The sequence below is a fragment of the Ursus americanus genome, chromosome 30 (assembly GCF_024610735.1).
Source record: "Ursus americanus isolate L20-20 chromosome 30, mUrsAme1.1.p, whole genome shotgun sequence".
NCBI lineage: Eukaryota > Metazoa > Chordata > Mammalia > Carnivora > Ursidae > Ursus > Ursus americanus.
The window spans coordinates 30598905-30606764 of record NC_142156.1 but is presented as its reverse complement, the minus strand read 5'-3'; the positions used below and the strand labels follow the sequence as shown (position 1 = coordinate 30606764).

Sequence of the window (7860 nt, the reverse complement as noted above, 5' to 3'; positions counted from 1 at the left end):
GTTCTGAGGCTTGCCTTGACGCTTCAGACTTTTCTTTAGCACGCTTGTGATTTTTTGTTGAATGTCAGACAGATGTTGGGTAATAGAACTGAGGTAGACAACATTTTAATGAGAGGTTTGTATGTTTTTCTGGCTAGGAGTTAGGCTCAGAGGCTGAGGTTTCCTCCCGTGTCCTTGCTTATGTTTCCCCTGTTGTCCTTGGGTGTCCCTAGAGACTCCTTCTTCAGTGGACTCAGCCTTGCAGGGACGCTCACTTTGGGAACACACGTGTTAAGATTGGAACGACACGGGGGCACCTGGGTGGCTGTTGGTTAAGCGTCCAGCTGTTGATTTCAGCTCAAGTCGTGATCTCATGAGTGTGGGGTCGAGCCCCGCATGGGGCTCTGTGCTCAGTGGGGAGTCTGCTCGAGATTCTCTCCGTCTGCTTCTGCCCCTCCCCATTCACACTCTCTCTGTTTCTCTCTGTCTCTCAAAATAAAGAAATAAAATCTTTAAAAAAGATTGGAATGACACAGAGAGGATTAGCATGCCCGCTGCTCAGGGATGCCACACAGATCCGTGAAGACCCAGCCTTGCGGCTCTTGTGGCTGCGGTTCTCTAAGAAACAGGAGCCCTGCTGTTGGGCGGGAAGGCAGGGAGGGAGGGGAAGTGTCCCGGGATCAGATGATTAGGTCTGTCTTCTCGTGGGCCTGTGGCCTGGCCCGTGATTCTCACAAGTGCTGCTTCTCGGGGTTTTTTGCCCGCTTAGGTAAGACAAAGCCTACAGGGGGGCTGGAGTCCCCATGTTGGATGAGACTCTGGGGAAGTTGTCTCTTTTGCTGCCTGGCCTTGTATGTATGTATGTATGTATGTATGTACGTGTGTATGTATGTATGTACGTATGTGTGTATGTATGTATGTACGTATGTATGTATGTATTTTTATGGAGAGTGAACCACCTGGGTGTATTTCAAATGGTTACATACATGTCCCCTCTCCCTTCTGTCAAATACAAAGGAATTTTGTTCCAATCTTCACTGTGAGGACCTGCTGGGGCTCCTTGGCAGTAAAACACGGAAAAGCGTGCCCCTCTCTTAGACTGGTTCACTGAGGGTGAGTTTGTATTTCTCAAGCAAGTCCTCGCTCAGCCTCCAGCATGTCATGAACATCACCATAAAGGGCCATGCAGGTGTTCCCACCAGTTCCTGGCTCCACTGGCTCCTGCTCCTGGTAAGTTGGGAAACTCTGTCCTTGCCTGACTCTACAGTTTGGGGGAGGGGGTGTTGTCCCGTGACCTCAATTCTCTGATGCATCTAAGAAAAGTTCCTTGATTTTCACTTTTTTCAACTTTTTTCTTGTTTCTGAGGGCAGGGGTGATGCTTCCGAGTTCTCTACATGTCGAAGCTAAACGTGAAGGCCTTTCCTATCTTCTTGCTTGCTCCCCCAATGCCTTTCTCACAAGGGCATCTAGAAGGGTGCTTCCTCGGCAGCTGTGCTTGGAGAAAACTATTAAGAAAGAGCTCTGCATCTGATTTTAATATAGGCCAACGTGGACAACAGTGGGGGGTAACCACAGGAGCTGCGGCACACTGACAAGGATGACCAATAATAAAATAAATTTTCCAAAATATAAAAAAATCATAAAACTACAAAAACCCTGCCTCAGGGCGCCTGGGTGGCTCAGTCGTTAATCGTCTGCCTTGGGCTTAGGTCATGATCCCAGGGTCCCAGGATCGAGCCCCATGTCAGGCTCCCTGCTCAGTGGGAAGCCTGCTTCTCCCTCTCCCACTTGTGTTCCCTCTCTGCCTCTCTTTCTCTCTGTTAAATAAATAAATAAATAAATAAATAAATAAATAAATAAATAAATAAAATCTTTAAGAAAAAAACAAAACAAAACAAAAAATCCTGCCTCATTCCCAACTGTTACTCAATCAAAGAATATTATCTGCTTACATGAAGAAAAGCATCCAGTGCCACTAAAAACTAGAAAAATGCAAATTAAAGATGAAGTGCGGGGCACCTGGGTGGCTCAGTCAGCTGGACGTCTGCCTTTGGCTTGGGTCATAGTCCCAGGGTCCCGGGATTGAGCCCCACTTGGGCTGGCTCCCTGCTCAGTGGGGAGTCTGCTTCTCCCTCTCCCTCTGCCCCTCACCACCCCCCACTCCTGCTCACTCTTTCTCTCTCTCAAATAAAAATCTTTTTTTTTTAAAGATTTTATTTACTGAAAGAGAGAAAGAGCGAGCACAAGCAGGGGGAAAGGTCGGGGAGAGGAAGAAGCAGATTCCCTGCTGAGCAGGGAGCCCAACATGGGGCTCGATCCCAGGACCCCGGGACCATGACTTGAGCGGAAGGCAGACGATTAACCAACTGAGCCACCCAGGTGCCCCAAATAAAAATCCTAAAAAAAAAAAAAGATGAAGTGCTAGTTCGTGCATACCTTACCCTATAGGCTTTCTGGGTTTTTTTGTTTGTTTGCTTATCTGCTTTTAGCAAAAGCAAAATTATAAAAGCCAAATGTGGAGTTGTAGGGAAACGTGTCCTTTGGCATTGCTAACAGTGCCATGAATGAATACACTGAAATCTGGCAAATGTGATGAGCCGGTCAGATGTGTTTTGACTCAGTAATTCCATTACTGGGATTGGGGGGGGGGGGTTGTTCCCTAGACAATAATCCAAGAGAGAACAGCCACGTGGACAAAGGTGTTTGTACCAGCACTATTTGAAATCCCCAAAAAGAGGATAAACAGCCTCCATGCCCTTCTTTAGGGAATGGTCTAGCAAACTTGCAAGTCGGTACAGCAATTACAGTCTTCATGTCACTACCCCCCACCCCCATGCTTCGATCTTCCAACATGCACATCCCAACCCCACTTGTGACTCAGACAGTTTTCTGTCCGCTCCTCTGAAACGACATCGCCCCTACTCTTGTCCACTTGCCAGGAAGTTCCTGGAAAAGCACACTGTGTGTCTTGCTCATTTCGGTACACCTGCCACCTATTTCAGGCTCTGGTACAAAAAAAGGCTCTAAAAAGGCTAACGTGCAAAACGCGAGTCACAGACCCACCGCTTCGCCATCACCTGTTAGAAATGCAGAATCTCTGGTTTAAGAGGGTAAATTTTATGTTATATATTATATATATATATAACCATGATTAAAAATTAGACTGCAGCGTCTCAGGACCCATCTCAGCCATACTGCATTTCAGCAAACACATTTGAACAAATTCTAGGTGATTTGTTTACATTTTGAGAAACCCTGTATGTTGGATGTATACTTACTCTTAAAATATAAATTCCCATCATTAGTTACTATTTCTAATCATAACATATACTTTATTTTTCTCCCTCCCTGTGGGAGGCTGCTCTTTATCTTCTCTTCGACTCCTTCATCTGCACGAAGAATGGAGAAATCACAGTGGCAGCTGGCAGAATCCAAGGACAGCGTGATGCCATGGCAACGTCTTCCATCAGTAACTTAATTTCATCTCTGCTTTTACATCTTTCTCTCCTCAGCCCTGAAGCTGGGAATTTGTTAATTTGGGAAGAACTGAAGATGGCTTGTGGTTGCTATGCCGACAGCAACTGCACTCTTCCTAATGGGCTTGAATCTCGTAAAGGAAACTTATCAGCAAATCAGAGAAGTTTAACCCCAAAGAGCTACAGAGAGACTTGATTCCCTCACTTGGCTGAGGAGGGCCCTGGGGCTGGGAGGTGAGGCAACCTGCCAGCCTGCTTTGAAGTCACCCCTAAGCAAGCTGCCCGGCCTGGCCAACCCAAGGGGTTTAGGAAGGATTTGGTTAGAAGACCCTTTAGGAGAATTGCTTTAAGTGCCCCTTTTTTTTTTTTAATTGAGCTTTATGCCCAATGTGGAGCTTGAACTCATGACTCTGCGAACAACACTCGCATACTTTACTGAGTAAGCCAGCCAGGCACCCTGCTTTTGGTGTCTTTCTACCCCCCAAACCCAGTGTATTTGCTCACCTAGGACTGTCAAAGTAACACAGGCCAAGCGGCTTAAACAACAGAGATTACTTTCTCACAGTTCTGGAGGCTGGAAGTCCAAGATCAAGGTGTCGGCAGGTTTGGTTTCTTCTGAGGCCAATCTCCTTGGTGTGTCGATGGACAGTCCCATTCTCCCTGTGTCCTCACATGGTCATCCCTGTGTGTCTGTGTCCTAATTTCCTCTTATAACGACACTAGTCAGACTGGATCAGGGCCCATCCTAACGACCTCATTTTGACTTAAGCACCTATTTGAAGGCTATCTCCAGATACAGTCACATTTGGAGGGACACAACTGCGCATGTAACAACCGGCCGGATCGGATCCTCTGGGGGAGGCGGGCAATGCCCCAGCCCTCAGCCATCCCTGTGTGCGAGAGCCTGTGTGGGCCCAGCTCCAGCACATGACCGCGAACGCACCATCGTGTCCACACACGGGACTGGAGAGCCTCCCACGGGCACGAGACAACTGTAATGTCGTGGGCCTTGGACGTGTGTAGCCTGATCCATTCACCCATGTTGGGCTTGAGTCCGTAATCCCCAGGCAGGCTTGCAGGAAGCGGCTGTACCACACCGCTGAGCGCCCAGGCACCGTGCCATGGTGCACCAGGTGCTCATGGACTCTGCCATGCCTTCTCCTCAGTGCTGCTTCTGGGGCACTGGGCCTCCTAGAGGAAAGAGCTGGGCGTCTTAGAGCTCATGTACCCTTCAGGCATCCTGCAGGAGTGGCTCGTTCAGCAAATGATCTTCCAAGCACTGCAGATACAGCTGAGGACAAACCAAGCCCCTGCCTTCAGGTGGCTCACGACCTGGGGAGAGGAGATGGACAATAAACCAAACAGAAGACAACACAGACCCGTTGTGGTGGTAGGGAGGGGTGTTAAGGAGGAACACCAAAGCTGGGTGATGAGGGAGTGGTGGGCAAGAGCCCCTGGTCCGCACAGCCCGGGTGAGATAGCTTCTCTGGTGAGGACACATTCGAGCAGGATCCTGAAGAAAGAGGGGCCTTCCAGCGGAAGGGACAACAAGCCCAAAGTCCCCGAGAAGGGGCAGCAAGGAGGCGGTGTGTCTGAAGAGTAGTAAGCAAGGGGAGGTTGTAGGAAACAATTTAACCTCACCCCTAAAGAATGACATTTGCCTTCTGCTTTCGGGAGGCAGTTACCAAGCTCTAACAGGAGTGCCTTTTTTGCCTGGGGCCTTCCAATAGCCTACCAATGTGATTTGAAGTAGGGACACGGCACAGATGGTATTCAGGCTGGAGCTTAGCACACGAGAAAGACCAGCATTGTGATGAGGGGGCTGCAGACTGAGATCACGAGGAGGACACTCGATTAATCACTCCGTGCCATGGAACTCCAATAAAAGCTCCAAGCACCAGGCTCTGAGGAACTGCCCTGCCGGCAGCACCTTGCGGGCCGTCACTCATGGGTGCTGGAGAGGAGGCTTGTGTGTGTCTCCAAGGACAGAAGGCGGCCAACAGCGCAGGTATGGCACTCCCCTAGACTCACCCCCGGTGCTTTTCCTGCGACTGGTTTTAATCTGCATCCTTCCTCTGCTGTAAACTGTAACCGTGAGTAAACAGCTCTCTGGGAGTCCCTCCAGGAAACTGTCAACCTTAACTAAGGGTCAGCTTGGGGACTCCCAAACGTGCCGTTGGTGTCGGAAGTGGGGATGGTCCTGTGCGGACTGGTCCCTCCAAATGTCGTAGTTGGCCAAATGCAGGGATAGAAGTAGGAAATCAGGAGGACCAGGGAGGTGCCAAGTCTTGGGGGGCATTGGAAGGACTCTGTTGTTTTTTTAGTCTGAGTGCAATGGAAAGCTCCTGGAGGCTTTTGAGGGGAGACAGATCTGGCTTTTGTTCTCAAAGAGTCAATGTGTGAAGAGTAAAGGAGGCAAAGCTTGCTGTTCACCTATGGCTGTCATCAACATGAGAGATGAGAGTGGCCCAGGTGCTGGGCACTGGTGGCAGGAGAGGGACCTTCTGAGGGGCCACTGTGGGGAGGGGCCTGCTGAGGGGCCACTCATGATGGGGAGAGCCGTGGGGAGGGGCTCAGAGGTTTTGACTGGGCTGGAAGTTTGGCTGTGTACTGAGGTGGTGAGAGCTGTGGCTTGATTTGGGGTGCACTGGCTTTGAGGTGTCCCCTAGAGCTCCAAGGGTGGTTCAGAGTGGGCAGATGGACTTGGAAGCCTGGGATTTGGGGTCTGCGGGTCTGTGCTGAGGCACATCCTGGGAGGCATCAGGTGCTGGTGAAGTGCTGCTTGGCCACCAATGAGATGTGGCTGAACCCACAGGTGAGCTCTGGCAATGAACAGGTGGAGTGGTTGTGGAGGGAGCCCGAGAGTGAGAGGAGCTCAGCTGCTCCTGAGCAATCTTGCTGTTAAGGAATTGGAGAGAAGCGCGGTGATGGAGAAGGTGGATATGGAGAGGATGCTGTGTCTCCTATCCTGACAGGACAGCCCAATGAAGCGGGGACGGAGGACGCAGCAGAAAGAGGACACTGTGACTGAAGCCGACCAGCCAGCATGCAGGGAGGTGGACCCCGTGCACAAGGGACATGCAGCTCGTAGAGGACAGAGCAATGTGTGCGTGGCGGTGGGGGTGGGCCGGTGGAAGGGTTCGTGTGGAACCTAGAGGAATGCTCTCCGGTCGTTGATGTCTTCTGGAAGTAGGGCACAGAGCCAGTACAGCGGCAGGGGGAGGTGTAGGACCACCTTCCGGAAGGTGGGAAGCTGAATGGCCACAACAGGCACAGCAGGCGTACGGTGCCCATGGGGACTGTTCTGCCCTAGAAACTAGTCTCCCCAAGGGAAAGCATTTCTCCAGCTGGAGCAGAGAGAGTCACATTTACCCAGGACCGGGATTTGCCAGGCAAGCCTGTGATGTGAGAAAGGTGCTAAAGGGAGGTGAGCAGAGGGAGGAGGACAGCCACGAGGTAGGCAGGTGGTGAGGACAGTAAGTTGTGTGGCTCCTAGCATGGGTGAAGGTGGCTGTGGTCCTGCTAACAGGACGGGGCCAGAGAGCCCAGTGGTGGCCCAGAGTGGGCTGTCTGAAATTGAGCTCATCAGAGGGTGGTGACAACAGGAACTAGGCAGCGGGTGGCCGACCCTAGGCCATGGTTGAGAGACACCTCATGAAATCACACAGAGAGTCGTGCAGGACGACATCAATAAAAATAAAACTGAAAAGGATAGACAATGTTAGGGCATTACACGAGAGTATGTATTAAATCATGAAACTTTTCTCCTGTATGGGTGCTAGATCATAATGTAAAATGAGTTTTTAAAGCTTAAAATGTGCCATTTTACCTGTTCTTAAGTGTATAAAGCCACAGCGGCGTGAAGTACATTTACATTGTTGTGCAACCATCTGCACTGTCCCCCAAATTTCTCATCATCCCAAATAGAAACTTTGTACCCATAAAATGTATTCTTTACCGTGGTCATAGTTTAAAACATTTGAAAGGCACTGGTCAGGAGTCAGGAAGGGGGTCCATCTTGGGGGTCATGCAGAGGACAAGATCCTTGCAGGAGAGGGGACAGTGAGCTGACAGGCCAGGACACTGGAAGGATCCTCCATGATTCACATACATCAATCCCTTAGATTTTAAGGGAAAGATGTGTTTTAAGAATGGAGCTAGGAACCACAATGCAAAGAACAATAGGAAACCTGGTGCTAAATTTTTCCCAAAGAATGAAGGAATCCAAAGAAACCGAGCAGAAGTCATTGGTGTGCCTAACCACCACACAGTTGTTTGGGGATGTTCAATTTAATATTCTGCAGCCACTAAAATCATTCATTAAAAACTGCAATAAGAGAAAAATGCCCCTTCTCAAAGCAGGATACAAAATTATATAAACTTTGACTCCTGTAAATATCAGGA

At 49.7% G+C, this 7860-nt stretch overlaps 1 pseudogene; it reads left to right on the top strand.

Moving 5' to 3' along the window:
* The first annotated feature begins 476 nt into the window (after positions 1-476).
* Positions 477-575, top strand: LOC123795657 (U6 spliceosomal RNA; annotated as a pseudogene).
* Positions 576-7860: the final 7285 nt, after the last annotated feature.